The sequence below is a fragment of the Leptinotarsa decemlineata genome, unplaced genomic scaffold (genome assembly GCF_025532065.1).
Source record: "Leptinotarsa decemlineata unplaced genomic scaffold, Ldec_3_MD MMD2_tig00026294_RagTag_RagTag, whole genome shotgun sequence".
In the NCBI taxonomy this organism is placed as follows: domain Eukaryota; kingdom Metazoa; phylum Arthropoda; class Insecta; order Coleoptera; family Chrysomelidae; genus Leptinotarsa; species Leptinotarsa decemlineata.
In genome coordinates, this window is record NW_027412674.1 from 13,474,697 (window position 1) to 13,491,585 (window position 16,889).

Below are 16,889 nucleotides of genomic sequence, written 5' to 3' on the forward strand. Positions count from 1 at the left end.
TTTAAACTGATAGTTACATATTTTTTATCAGCCCAAAACTTCAGGTTTTCAAATTCAAATGTGACGAAATTCAAAACAATCTTTGAACCCCCTTTTTCCCCTTGGGGGTGAAAATTCATGACTCCCATTTTTGATGCTTATTCACGCTATACAAAGAACCTACATGCATATTTGAAGATTCTAGGTTCAGTAGCTTCAGCTTACGTTCCCGCAGTTTTTCCGCGTTACCGTGGGAACCTACCCTATGTGTTATTCCAGGTCTACGCATTTATAATATTAGTAGGAGTCGGATTAGTACAGCCGAAGAATCTATAAATATGCAGGTAGGTTCTTTGTGTAGCGTGAATAAGCATCAAGAAAGGGAATCAAAAATTTCCACCACCAAGCCGGGAAAATAGGGGTTTACAGATTGTATTGAAGTTCGTCAATTTTGAAGTTGGAAACATGAGGTTTTGGGTTGATACAAAGATATTGTTACTATTCGAATGAAGAGTGTTCTAAGCATTAATCTAGCTTGAAAACTACCTGCTGGAATGAAAAATATTCAGAAATTCTTCATATGTCTCCCCTTGTAGTGTTTGTGTACATATTTACACATACAATACAAATGGAATTACAAAAACTGTGTATTTCGAAAGACTAAGTTCATTTGAAGAAAGACCTTGTGAAACAAATTCTATATATTTGATTACGACAGACACACCGACTCGACTATTATTGAAAATAATTATGGTAAATTTGTTGATTTGATTTGAATGTCAAATTCCCAGCAATTTCGAGTATTTGTTTACTCAATATTGTTGAAGACTCATTTGCACAAGTAATGAATTCATTCTATCCGTTGATGAATATTCCTCAAATAAAACTCTGGTTTCCTGTAAACATAACCCGAATGCCATCTAGTGAATGATTCTGAACTCCTACCTCGATGTCCCACCACCAACTCATATGTTCGGCTGATTACCTTTCAACTTAATATTTCAACATGAAGTTTAATGTCGGTAATACTAGTTGAGTGAACATCATAGTTGGCAATGGACTAATATCTCACTAGCGGTATTAACTTGAAAGTGGATTTACGTGTTTAGTTTCCTGAGCTTGGAGGGATAATTTTTATTTAGAAGTGAGTACTTACTTTTTTTTGAGTGAACTCTTTTTCACGCCATTGAAATACATTTTTGGGAATATCATTTTTGGAAAATTTGAATAATACTTATTCTAGTTTAAATAAAAACAAGAAACGTATATATTATGAACATGATAACAACTGTGGCTGGATAAATATGAAAAAATTCCCACACCATATTTGAAAACCAATAAAAAAATGAAAAGTGTTGAATAGGATCTGAATGAAAAGAGATATCAATTATCATATTATCATTTCATGATAATATCAATTTTCATTTTATTTTCTGGTAGTTTTCAGTTAGAAGACACCAGTTATATATTTTCTTGCCTAAAAAATTATCTTAACGGAATGCTAAACTCGTTTTCCAAATCTTGTGTTATATTCATTGGGCAGTGTCCGTCATTTGTGGAACTATGGACCATATCACTCTTCAATAATTTTGAGAAATAGAAATTTGTTACTTCCGTTGATTCTTTAAGAGAAACCACCTGAAAAATCTACGTTTATCTGTTGAACGTGAAAAGATAGATACGGTTTTCCACAAGTTATGAAGAATTGAATAGTTAAGTCCGATGAAATGATCAAAATATAACAAATTGAAATCCAGAACCAACTCATGAACTCTGATGAGAAAATATTATTCAAGAAACATTTTATTGTAAGACTTTTACTGAATAATTTCACATAAACGCAACACGTGTTTCTCTATACTGGCGTCACTGCATGGTATAATAATAATGATAATAATAATAATAATTTATTCACATACAAGTTACACAGTTATACAAAGTTAGTATGTAAATAATGCGTTGCAAATAAATTAAGATAACTCACAAAAGGTAAACCTTGAGCGTGAGATACTTAACTATAAGCTATACATTTTTAGACATATACCCAAAATAACACATGATCACAAGAAAAATAATGCATTTCCAAGTCTGATTCAAACTTATGTATCAGAGTGAATCGTCTTGAGAAAAAAAAAGAAAAAATGAATAAATATTATGAGTAATACATATTTTTTACATCAACATATTGATGTATTTGAAGGCGGGGGATTCGGAGAACCCATAACTTGGTTTTTCGTTTGAAAACTCTCAAGTTATGTATATTTTTCAGGGTTTTTGGTAATTCATTATTTGGACCTGAGTAAAAGAAACTTCTTTGTAGTATGTTTTTTGATGGTCTTGCTACTTGCGACATGTTCGATCGCATAAAGAAAATTATTCACTTCATAACAAATCACAAAAATATTACAAAATCGGTTGAACTGTATCGGTATGAACAGGTGTACATTTTTCATCCACAATGAACCTAGGATTTCCATCCCTACTTCTCTGCATAGGCAGAGAATTGATACATAGAGACATTATACTAAATTGTATTCATGTTAGTTGTCTGATGCTGTATTATTTTTATCAATACATGATAAAAGTCGGTATGCACATCATATCGACTTTGAACTTTGAAGAAACTAAAATAAATTGTTACTGGACGATGATTTTCAAGAAGTTGATGACATTTTATATTTCAGTTATGATTTATTGTAAGTAGACACTCAAATGAATTTGAACTGAAAACATACCTCCAGTTGTTCTGAGTCTATTGGATTTATTCCTCTTTTAACAATCGTCCTAGATTCGGCTGAATCTAAGATGGCTGCAAGACATACGAGAGTGACTGCCGACAAAAGTACTTGCTTCATTTTGCTGAAAAAAAAATAAAGAATTGGAAATTTTGAAACCAATTTCAGGAAACAGTAATAGTTTCCTAAAAAATGCAACCCATTTCATAGATGAACTTAAAGACATAACACTCAGTGATGGTGATGTTCTGATAAGCTTTAATGTTGAAAGTCTTTTCACGAATGTTCCTGTTGATAAAACTCTTCAAATTGTCAAATCCAGGTTGGAAAATGACTCAACTTTAAAACATCGAACGAAGTTGGATGTTAATTCTATATTAGAATTTTTAAAATTATGTATAGACAAAACCTATTTTCAATATAGAGATGATTTCTATCAACAAGAATTTGGCATGGCTATGGGTTCCCCTTTATCTCCCATCTTAAGTAACATATATATGGAGTATTTTGAAGAATCTTTCGTTGAAAATTATCAGAATGGTCCCAAAGTTTGGTGGAGATACGTTGACGATATTTTTGCTATTTGGAATAGAAACAACGATGACCTGAATACTTTTTTGAATTATATCAACGAGCGGGAGCCGACAATGAAATTCACAATAGAGATTGAACAAGATGGTCGACTCCCTTTCCTTGATGTAATGTTGGAGAAGTCATCAGATCAACTTGATACAAATGTTTATCGGAAGAAAACACATACAATACATCAAATCATCATGCGAGTGTTAAATGCCTTTACAAAAGAACTAAAATGATATGCAATTCAACTGAAGATCTCAATAAAGAAATATCATTAATTAAATCTGTTTTGAAAGATAACGCTTATCCAGATTCTTTCATAAATTCAACGATAAATTCAATAGAAAATAAAGAGTCAATTAAAAACCAAACGAACATACAAACAGCTTCACAAATTCAATAACATCCAACTCAACAATTACCGACTCAACATCCAACGACACCTTTTACAACTAACGTTATACCTTACATTTCAAGACTATCTGAAAAAAATAGACGAATTGGAAATAGATATGATGTTAGAACTACTTTCAAAACAAAAAATACACTGAAATCTATACTCACACATACAAAACCCAACGACACTGAAGAAAAAACAAAAAATTGTATTCATAAAATACCTTGTTCTTGTGGTAAAAGTTACATTGGTGAAACCTCAAGACCATTGAAAGTGCGTGAGAATGAACATCAAGATTTTATAAAAAATAGACAATTGACAGAATCAAAATTATCAGAACACATTTTGAAATCAGACGGTGAACATCGGGTGGAATGGAATAGGACAAGAAAGATTACCAATGAGCCTCATTCTAAGAGACGTAAGCTGAAAGAATCAGCGTATATTCTCATGTCTGGAGAGAATTGTATCTCGAATAGCTCCTTAGAAATAGACCGTACTTGGCTACCCATCTTGAAGAAAACTTTGGATAGTGGCGAAATGGCAACAAACTGATATCGGAGAGTACCTTGTATTACATCGAATATTTCAGTTGTCAATCAACAACATTGACATAATTTCATATTTCAAAACTTCTTTGACATCTGTCGAAAAAGTAAAGAAATAAGCTCTCTAAAAAAGGAATAACTGCGTATATATTCGAATTTTTATCCATGTCTGAAGACGGAGGCAGATATTAGCCTCCGAAACGTAAAAGATAAGTATAATTTCTTAATAATTTTTTTGATAAGCAAAATTGTGAAATACGACGTTACTGATAAATAGAAGATTTTTCTTTGTGAAAAATACTTTGATTTTTACGCAGTAACTTATCGGGGTAAACTAAAAAGTTTGCCCTTCTACACTTGTATAAAGTTCTCCATTATAATTTTTATATTTTTTCAGATTGTGGAAGGTAACAATTACCCAAAAACAGGTCGATAAAAATTGATGACAGGGTTTTGTGTTAATTGACATAATTTTCCCGATTTTCAAGAGATCTGGGAAGACCCCTGTTGAGAAGGATAGATTAACAAGGGATGTCAGGGACTTTAATAACACCGGTAAACTTTTCTTTACCAAATGCATCGGCACTTCGTCAGACCCTGATCAGTTTTTGTTTTTCAGTTTAGACTTGCAATTCGAATACATAATTCTCTTCATAGTTTCCAAAAAATAATGAATTTCATGAAGAATCAATAATCTACGTATAGGTATTGTGATCCGTATGGTTAGAGCCAATATTCCGAATAAGAGATTTGGGAACGTCAATGATATATTCGTTGAATAGATCGGCTATTAGTGATGGGCCATCATGAAGCTTATCATTATATAAGATCAGAAGACCAGTTTTCCGGTTAAGTTTCGTTCGATAGGTCAATAATTCTCTTTTGATTGTTCTCCAACCGATGAGACTAATTCCTCATGTATTTTCTTTTCCATGTTGTATATATCAGAAAGTTCAGGATGAGTCTTTTTTAGTATGAGCTGTTACTAGGTACTTAACAATTTTTTTCTCAGACAAAGGTTTCATATATGCGGTTGAGTCTCGTTGAAATCAATCAAGTATCAGGCACTTTGCTGTTTGGGTTGGATTTTTCCTGCACTGATCAGAGGTAACATTTCGGAATCGGTATGCAGCTGATCTACTCTAATAACTTCAACATGGGCCTGCTGCTCGATGAACGACAAACAGAAGATGCAATTTTCAGTGTGACTCGAAATATATATAATGGTCTGAATACTAACAAAAAACAACGATAAAAATAAAAACAATAACAAATACTAATTGGCGCCCTGATGCGACTTCATTGATTCCAGTGGCGCATTCGCTTTTTCAGCTGCAGGAAAACCCGGAAAAACCTGCAGTACCACATCGTCTGAAGATCTTGATCTGCCAATGTCCTCTCTCTCATGAAACAAAATCTAGAGGCTCCAGAGGCTCCAATAGATTCAATATATCGTCAACAAAAAATTATTGGATAATTTTCGATATAAAGAATGCTTTTGATACTGTATCTCACTCTGAACTCCAGGAGAAACTAACACAATACGGAATAAGAGGTGTTTGCCTTGAACTTTTCCGAAGTTACTCAAGAAACAGAAAACAGATCGTAAAATGAATATAAGAGTAACCAACAAATAACAAAGTGTGGTGTTTCTCAAGTCACGGTTTTAGGTCCTATCCTTTTTCTGATTTACATCAATGATTTACTATATATTCTTATGCAGATGACACTGTATCTGTAATGGATGGTGATAACTGGGATTAGACCACATCGAAGGCTGAAGTTGACATGTCAACTTTGAAACATAACTTGAGTTATGACTTACTCACACCTAATATCACGAAAACTGAATTCACTACATTTTCATGTAGTTAAAAATATCTACCACAATTTGATGAAATAAAAATTCGTAGGTCGAAATGTTTACAGAAACATTTCCAAAAATGCAATTGCACTCCTAAATCAAGCAGAACCCCAGAAATAAAATTTTCAGGAATTTATGTAAATTGTTGTTTGAAGTGGAAAAAACATTCACATGAATTGAAAAAAAAATTAAGAAAATGTCTTTTTAGGTGTACATCAATAGTGTAAACACTATTGATGTTTTATAATGCATTATTTTCCAATATTATGACCTACGGAATCATAGCCTGGGGTGGTGCATATGAAAATTCATTAAAATCTCAAGTTTTTTCATAAATATGTAATAAAAATAATTTTTAAAAAAACCTTTCAGATTTCCATCAAAAGTTCCATTCAGAAAATATTTCATTTTAAATCTCAGACAAACATTTTACAAAATCAGTACCATCTTTATAAAAAAACATTTTGAAAATATTGACATAATAGAACATCAGTATTATACAAGATCAAAGACCAATAAATGCTCTCAAATTGCTAAGTGTAGTCCATATTTATTGCAACAACGCTGTATATGTATTGGTTGTAAAATTTACAATATAATTCCACCAGACAGCATTTAATAAAACATTACACAATTGGATATGCGATAGTGATGAAAAAATGAAAATGTGCTCATACTGAAATAATTCAGTTCAACAGATAATTTATTTTACCCTCATTCATGATGAAATACTATTGTTGGTATATTTTTTCATTTCAATTTATTCTTTCATGAACAATATCTATTAAGAACGTGTTAGGAATCACATGTTGAAAGGTGACACCTCGTTAATCCTTAGCTCGCACAAGTTTCAACTTCTGAGGGTTGTCGTTCGTAGGGGTGCTACAGCTGGTTAACGGAAAAATAGATTTCAAACGGTTTTTTTCAGATAGATTTTAATAGTTAACATAATCTTCATTTCTCAACTAACCCAGTCAAACAATAATTGTTTATACTTAGCAGAGACTGTGTCAAAATATTATGGATGTTTTAACCATTTTTCAATATTTATAGAGAATCATTCGATATTGTACATTTGTTAATGAATTTGAAATTGAAAAAAAATTGAATCTGCGAGATTAACCTTTGCGGGTTATCTTGCATCAAAGTCTGTCGGATATAATTCAATATTCAGCGTGGTATTATCGGGGAGAATGGTTGTTTCCAGCAGGCTTTTACCAAAACCCATGGTGTAGTAAATTTGGCGGAATATTCATTTTCTATTTCATATGAAAGTAGTTCTTTCGAAAATACTTTTTCCTTGGTTATGTTTCAATGTTCATATGGAAATGGTCGTTTCAAGAGGGTTTTTTTCAGTTCTCGTCTGAAAGTTATTTCTTTGCATGATCTACACATCTTTGTGAAGAGTTTATTTTGAAATTATTCAACAAATTATTTGCCACTTTTAATATAAACATTTTTATTGCAGCGACAAAATGGGGAAATGTTACTATCGCAAATAATTTCTACGTAAAACAATAATTACTTTCGAGCATATCGTATCTACTGTTCAGGGCTATTAAAAAGGCTAATGCCAATTTAATGAGCATTGTCTGTTAATGAACAATATTTTACTTCAAAGAATGTAGACTTTCACAGCCGGAAATAACTGTGCCAAAGCATATTATCGGGTTTTTCGACCGTGGCCTGCAGGTTTTTATATCCGGCATTTCGTCCACTACTGCGGTAGGCATTACCAAAGGCGATGAGGTAACGGTCTGAGGCTTGAGTTGGTGCTTGACTTGCTGTTCCTTTTGTTTCCAACGCAGTAATAGACGAAACGTCAGGTATAAAAACCTGCAGACCACTGCAAAAACAAACGGAAAATTGCTTTGACAGTATATTTCATTCACTCATTTCACTATCCCACTGTTCCATGGGTGCTCCACGTGGCCAATTTCAATAGCTGACACAATCGGTCATTTTTATAGTCAGAAATATTGCACAATAATCATGACTTGAAAATCTAAAGCAACTCCTTGTTTAGCTATTTCCCAAATCCAAAGTAAACGGGAAAGTCAATCATTGAGCTTATTTATTTCAAAAGTTTTATTCGTTTTTCATGAGTCTAAATTAAACTGTGATATTTCACTAAATCCTCATTCAATTAAGTTGAAATAAGCGCCATTCAAATGCATGCAATTTTGATAACTCAACACAAGTCGATTAATTCCATCATTGTGGTTCTGAGAAAATTCTAATAGAATTCGTAACGTGACAATTTCTGTCCATCGCACAAATGATAGGGCACCCACTTTCCGAACTTTTGATCTTTCCAATACGATTTAAACCATCAAAAACCTCATGAGACCTGACACCCAGTTCTTTCGCCATCCCAAGCACCGTTTGTGATGGGTCAGTCTCCACCAGATTCCCAAACGTTCATTAAAAGTATCTTTGCCAAATGCCTGGTTATTTTTTCGGACTGTGTTGGTAGCGCTTTGGTTCAATTTGAATTCGTAAAATTGAACCGTGAAATTGTCCAAAAATCACTCAACTACATCATAAAGTAATAAGTTGAGAAGAAGCACAAACCTATAATTTGGAAAAAAATCAATGGATTCAATATACAGGGTGTCCCTGGACTTCCTCTTTTCCTCTCGGGAATGTATAGATGGGGTCAAAATATCACCAGTACTTCATATAACTTTTTTTCCTAAAATCCTTCGTTACCAAGTAACGGGCCCTCGAAGTTACAAAATGAAAAATGTTTTTCTTTGATAACTTTTCAAGTGAATATTCAAAATCATCCAAATTTTGGTAATTGACTAAACAAATGAATTCCTTCGATGAGCTTTCATGCAGGAGTCAGTTGTTTTGCTACAAAGTCAGGAACGGACTACCCCCGATGGTCCACACCCCAAAACTTTGAAATGACAGATATTTTTCAATATTTTTCAACAAATTAAGGTTACTTGGACAATTTTATGAATAAAAGTACTCGTGTGGAAAGTCGATCGGAGCAACGAGTCTTGATAAAAATGTAGTTTCACTCGACGACATCAAACCCGCTCGTCCACCATTATTTGAAATGAATAATTATCAAAGCAGAAATAATAATGACAACGTTAATTCAACAACATTTATCCTGAGATGTCTACCATTATTCGAAAATATTAGTTTTTAAGGAAATTGGAAATGATAGGTAAAATGTTCATAACGAATTTTTATAATGCAAACACGTTTAACTAACGAAACTCAAGAGCCTCAAGAGCAAACAGAAATGAAAAATCCGCTACAGAAACTGCTCGATATGACCACCTTCTCTCTCTATACATTTTCTTAGTCTGCGAAGACACCCTCTCTGTACTTGAAATAGCATTCCAGGGTCGTTTCGTATGGCTTCACAATGTAATGTTATTCTATTCAACAATGCATCTCTTGTGTGAATGGGTGTAGCGTAAACAAGGCTTTTTAGATGCCCCCACAGAAAGAAATCCAATGGATTTAAATCCGGAGACCGCGATGGCCATGAATATGGCCCACCTCTACCAATCCATCTATTGTGGAAAATATGGTTCAGATGGTCACGCACAATCAAACTAAAATGAGGAGGAGCGCCATCATGCATAAACCACATATCTCTTCGGGTTTGCAATGGAACATGTTCCAAAAGTCCATTCAAATCGTTCTGAATGAACTCCAAATAACGTTCTCCATTCAATCGGTCCTGTAGAACGAATGGTCCTATAAGATGGTTTCCTATGATACCAGCCCAAACATTCACGTTGAATTTCCGTTGGTGTTTGGTTTGCAATATCCCATGGGGATTTTTTTCGGCCCATATATAGAGATTATGAGAGTTGATAACTCCATCTCTACTGAAACCTGCTTCATCAGTGAATAAAACTCGATTAATAAAAGTCATATCCTCTCTTTGCCTATCCATGAACCAATTGGCATGTTCCAGTCGTGCTGGAAAATCTTGAGGTGTCATGTCATGTACCTTCTGGATGTGAAATGGGTGGAGCAGTTGTTACCTAATTATTCTATGAATAGTGGACTTGCATGTATGGAACTGTTCTGATAGATTTCTGATGCTCATTGAAGGATCATCAGCGACGGCTTCCAAAATATTTTCCTCCAATACAACGGTACGTACAGTCCTAGGAGCGCCCTCACCACCTCGTTTTGGCAAAACTGTACCTACAATAATATCGAAATAAAACAACGTGCTCAAATTAATTATCAATTATTACATACCTGTCTCCCTCAAGCTGCGATCGACACGCTCGAATGTTTCTCTTGACGGTACTGTTCGATTGGGAAAATGCTCGGAATACAGACGACGAGCTTCTGCAGCATTACAAAATGCTCGTCCATAAAATACATGCATATCTGCATATTCATTGAATGTAAACTGTTCGGCCATATCAAAAAAATTCAAAATATCCTATAGAATATTGACAACACATTGATAGTCATATGACAACGCACCACTCAACAAAACAAAATCGCATTCCAGTTTCTCATTTTATATCAAAACTTTCTAAAAGGTTTTTTTGTCAACCTCTGTGAAAGAAATATTATTCCCTGGATATTTTTCACCTGATCATGTGCAGCCGTTTTTGTAGTTCATTCGTTTGCTTTTTATTAGTATAGTAAATATTTTTTCCGATGTGCGTTTTTTCAGCTAAATTTAGATTCGTGTTGAAGAATTTCTCTCATAAAATTATAATTATCAGTGAAACTCCTCAACAGTTTAGCTGTGAAGAAGAATTTGAAACATTCGAATGTTGAGTTTCATGAGATTCAGATAACTGATCAACACGAAACGTGATTATTCCACACGTATTATGTACATACAAAATATGGAATGAATTCGATATTTCATAGTAGAGTAGCTTGTTAGTTTAAAAACACCACGAATCTACAGAACTTGATATTTCTTTTAAAAAAATCTCTGCTATCACAATTGTGACTTAAACTTCCATATAGGTACTGTACTTTTTGTTTACGACTTCATTTTAGCATACTTTGTATTATTCCTGTTATAAATGTTGTTGAATTAACGTTATCATTATTATTTCTGCTTTGATAATTATTCATTTCAAATAATGGTGGACGAGCGGGTTTGATGTCGTCGAGTAGAACTACATTTTTATCAAGACTCGTTGCTCCGATCGACTTTCCACACGAGTACTTTTATTCATAAAATTGTCCAAGTAACCTTATTTTGTTGAAAAATATTGAAAAATATCTGTCATTTCAAAGTTTTGGGGTGTGGACCATCGGGGGTAGTCCGTTCCTGACTTTGTAGCAAAACAACTGACTCCTGCATGAAAGCTCATCGACGGAATTCATTTGTTTAGTCAATTACCAAAATTTGGATGATTTTGAATATTCACTTGAAAAGTTATCAAAGAAAAACATTTTTCATTTTGTAACTTCGAGGGCCCGTAACTTGGTTACGAAGACTTTTAGGAAAAAAGTTATATGAAGTACTGGTGATATTTTGACCCCATCATACATTCCCGAGAGGAAAAGAGGAAGTCCAGGGACATCCTGTATAGACAGATTATTCTACAAGTATCAATTGTAATAAAATCAGGAACTGTTCAAATGTTGGAGTTATTATTCGATCATAGTCAGATACAAAACAAAACAGAAATCAGAAATTTAAAATATATTTCAAAGGTCTAAATCATGAATAGTTCCCACAAGTGATATCACTCAACGCCTCTCCTAGATTAGCCACTGAAAATTTCACGGAATGATAAGTAAACGAATTCTTCAAGATTTTGTAGTGCTACAAAACAACTAGTTCTCAGAAAGTTTATGGAACTTCTTGGAGATATCTTCACATAAATGAAATATTTGTTGAATTATACAACGTTACTTGTATTCGTATTAACTTAACAATGTCGTATTTTTCTCTGTTCTTCGATATTCTAACCTCAGTCCAACCGTTCTGCTAATAATAAAATATTATCAAGGTGATGTCTATATGCCACATAAATATATTCATACCAGTTACCAACGATCAACTTCTCAAGATCGCAAATTATTAGGATCAATATACATAATACAGTAATTTCTCGAGGTAAACATTGATTAGGTGTGTCCGAGACATTGAAAATGATTCCACTAAAAAAACATGGAAATATTATCTGGTATCAAAGAGTTGTTTCTTTGAATGAATTTCCTTCGTGTATAAATCAAAAGTATTAATTTATATGAGAAAGTGGAAAAAACATCCAATGTTCCCCCTTGCTAAAAATAGAAAAAAAGTTATGGAAAAACGGGTATGAAAACAGCAAAAACGGTCTCATCGATATGTTGGAGGTATTTGTATATCCACAAAAATTATGTGAGAGGTTTTTTTTGGGATGATTGCTAAAGATTTATGATACCAAAATATCGGCTCAATTTTCATCAAATTGAATTGAAACGGAAGAAAATCCGTTTCTAGTTCAACGAAGTATTCTCTTGGGGGATATATTGGTTGTTCACTGAGATGCAACAGAGACACACTGAGTCTGTTGAAAAAATGAGGTGAATTTTAAGTTTTCTCAAAAATTACTCATCTATTCATCAATTTCTATGTTGATACCTCCAAAGTAGTCTCATTTAGATATAATACAGTTGTTCCAGCGTTATTTCCAATCCTCGACATTCACTTTTTGGTATGTCCTTAAGCTCACTGAGCCATACGGTTTTTATCTCCTCAATCGACGCATGACGCCGTCCTTCCATGGATCTCTTCAATTTTGGAAACAGTCGCAGGGGAATAAATCTGGTGAATACGGTGGCTGGCCAACTGGCAAGAACTTCTGATCCATTAGGCCACGGTGATCGAAGAGAACAACGAGCAAAACCCTAATTTTTAATCGAACTTGGCGTAATTTTTCGTTCTTAGCTCTCCTGAGCTCTGTCCTGTGGACGATTAAACTTTGGTTTCAATGTCATAACCCTATACCCATGATTTGTCACCAGTCATGACCCTTTCAAGCAATTCTGGATCGCCGTTGACATCATTCAACAATTCCTGAGCGATGTTTTTGCAACGGTTTTTTAGCCAAAATTCGGCGAACTTTGGAACGAACATCGCCACCACACGCTTCATGACCAAAATTTTCGAAAAAAACTTGCTTGACATGAACCAACCGATATGGCACTGCTAAGAATAACCTTGGACGATAATCTCAACTGGTTCGCTCACTCTGCAAAAAAATATCCAAATACACGTATGTTCTGCATCAACTCAAAAAGTTTGCAAACATAGAAACCTTATTGAATACCTTTCATGGTCTCATACAATCCCATTTGAATCACGGTATCATTTTATGGGGTAGTTCTCCAAAAAGTCTTAATTATTCAAAAGCGGGCTATAAGAGTAATGCAGGGATCACTGCCGGCCGCTGTTTATATATATATATATATATATATATATATATATATATATATATATATATATATATATATATATATATATATATATATATATATATATATATATATTTATATTTATATATATATATATATATATATATATATATATATATATATATATATATATTATATATATATATATATATATATATATATTTATATATATATATATATATATATATATATACATATATATATATATATATATATATATATATATATATATATATATATATATATATATATATATATATATATATATATATATATGTAACTGATGTTAGGTTCTTCTTGTGGTGTTTTTATATGGCTTCGCTTGCGTAAGTTGTATGGATTTGTTACCTGTTTTTCCACCTGAGGGTTGTTGATGGCTTTTGGCGGTTCTCCTACCTGTTTTTCTACCTGAGGGTTGTTAATGGCTTCTGGCGGTTCTCCTACCTGCGATGGTTCATTATCAATTTTTGGTTGTCTTTAGCTGTTGTTTTTAATTATTGTTTTCCAAATCCTTGGGATGTTTAGTGAGTCATCCCTTTTGTTGGTGAGGCCTTGCTTTTCGATTTCGATAGCTTCCCTGATTTGTCGAATTCTTGGGTTTTGCACCTGTGCTATCTGTTTTGTGGACTCAAAATTAATCTTGTGACCTGTTTGTAGATGGTGTTGAAAGAGGGCAGAGGAGGTTTGTTTTGTTCTTATCGAGTTTTTGTGCTCCTGGGTTCTGGCAGATATACGTCTATTGGTCTGACCGATATATTGTTGACCACAGTCCTCGCATGTGATGCTATATACTCCTTGGTTTTCTAGGGAAATTCTCTCTTTCGGTCTGGGCAGCCAACTGGATATCGTTTTGTGCGGTTTGTAGGTTGTCCGGATGTTTTTACGTCTTAGTATTCTCCCGATTCTGTCGGTCACACCTTTGACATAAGGTAGTGTCACAGATTGTCTGTCGTGTGGAGAGTCTTCTGTCGATCTAGTGGATGTTTTTTTGGTTTTTCCACTAGGTACCTAAAGTACCTGAAATACCTGAGTTAAGACGCTCTGACCGTATGAAGAGACAGACAACAGGATGACCAGTTCAGTTTGAGGAGTGCCAGAAGATGACAATACTACCAACTGTCGAAAGCGCTCGCAGATAATTATTAGAAGATATAAAGCTTCAAATCTTTTTTGTAGAATTTAATATTGAAATACTCAAAATATATATATATATATATATATATATATATATATATATATATATATATATATATATATATATATATATATGTATGTATATGTGTCCATAATTTTCAGCAATACTTTCAGTTATCTTCAAAATACAGATTTTTATCCATTAAAAAACTTTGTATTTCATCTTTTCTCGAATTTTTATTCGGTACTTTGAAAATCTGATAACGAAGCGTTATCAAGAACTATTACACTATTCGCATCGAGATTTGGGACAAATGTGTATTCAAACCATTACTGAAACATATTAGCTTTCATGTTCTTATGATAGTCAATAACGCAGTCCTCAAGTTTTTTTCCACATAATTTCAAAGAGTTCGGAACCCATCCTTTACTTCCTCCTCGAAGTACAATGATTAGTCGGGATCCTTTGTTTGCAGGCATGTTAGGCGTACACATTCTCGAACCATCAGTCCACTCTTTCGTAACTGTGTCGTGAGTGTCATACCAAGTTTCGTCCAAATAGAAAATTTGCCATTGTTCTTGTCTACATTCAGATATTTATTCTGAGTATTTGTTACGCAAATCCACTATTCATCTGCTTTCCATAAATGCTTGACGTTTGTTTATTATTTTAAATCTGGATCCTAGTTTCTCTGTGAAAGAAAAGTATCTGCTGTATAATTCAGTGTTCATATAAAAGTATTTGTTTCGAAAGAATTTTTGTTCTTTCGTGTAATTCAAGTTTATATGAAAGGAGCTGTTTCAGGAGGACTTTCTTTCAGTTTGTGTCTGAGAGTTACTTCTTTGCATGATTCACAAATCCATGTATAGAGTTACTTATTTTCAAATTGATTACTTCCTTCCTTTCTTTGGAAGATTCCCTCATCCCTTTTTTTTTGGTATCAAGATGGAGTACTAGAAAGCCAAAAACTTTCTTTCCCAAAAATGGGAATGTTTTGAGCATATGTGATTTTTTATCTTTAAGTGCATACTGTGTTCTACTATTTTATACATGAAAATGGCAGCAACTTCTGTGATAGTAATTCTCTGTAACAATTTCCTCCACTTTTGCGACATTTTCATCGGTTGTTGATGTGCTGGGGCGTACAGGGCGAGCGTCGTCATTCACATCTTCACGTCCTTCTGTGTACCACTTGTTAAACTTTTTCTGTCGCAGAGTACAATCATCGTATGCCACTATAAACATGGCAGGTGTTTTAGAGCCACCATTTTAATTTTTTACACAAAATTCGATGCAAATTCTTCTATCCAGTTTTGTCGATAGTAGAAAATCGGAGAACACGCAAAACACTTTCAACTTTTATGCCTTTCACCAACAAACTAAACTTGCTGAATAGCAACCATGATTAAATAAAAAAAATTGCTAATCGAGTGTACGTAGCCCGCGAAATTTGAATAGTCACTTTATTTTTTCTTCAGGCATGTCTTTACATGTAAAGATATGCCTCAAGAAGCTATTATATAGCGAAACACGTATTGCGTGTTCAGTGGAGATCTGACAATTCAGGGTTTCTTGAATACGTTATGGATTTCAATCAAGTATCGGCCAATTCCACCAAATATCTCAACAAAAATATATTAAACAGAACTTGAAAATATTGTTTTTTCTAAAACCCGAAGATGGAAGTTATAAATGATTTATTGGAGATTAATCGTTTGTCACGAAGGATTATTCATATCACGATATTTATATTTATGACGACACACCTATTTCATTGGAATTCTACAAATTTTCTAAATATATTCAGTTTGCAATAAGTGAGCAACTGCCAAATATTGAATATCTGGGAATCTCTAAACAGTTTGTGACAATATTAAATGGAAAAAAAAACATTTTTGTTGTTCCTTATATGATATGTTCTCAATCTTTGTAACAGGGTTGTAACAGAGTTGTAAGATTTGATAGGGACAAAAATATTTTATCTATGTTGAGCCAAACTGCACTCTTCAGTTCAACAATGCCTCTACAACTTGCTTTGAATATTCAAGAAACATGGGTCATTATTCTTGACGCACTGAAAAATATCAGTCATATACTGCTAATGGATTTACCAGTTTTCGGCTATTACCAATTCACTAATTGATGACAATGTGTTACATTATAGGAAATCCCGGGTTAGGATTCATTCAAAATTTACAACTTCAAACTATTTACAAAATGAGCTGGC

The 16,889-nt window shown here is 33.5% G+C and overlaps 1 protein-coding gene across 1 annotated transcript in view; it reads left to right on the forward strand.

Moving 5' to 3' along the window:
• Positions 1-953: 953 nt before the first annotated feature.
• The window catches only part of LOC111513741 (very long chain fatty acid elongase AAEL008004), a 61,216-nt gene continuing 45,280 nt past the window's right edge, over positions 954-16,889 (forward strand). Inside the window, exon 1 of the mRNA XM_074180465.1 lies at positions 954-1,123. The gene's annotated coding sequence lies outside the window, so the exon portion shown is untranslated. The remainder of the gene's footprint in view (positions 1,124-16,889) is intronic.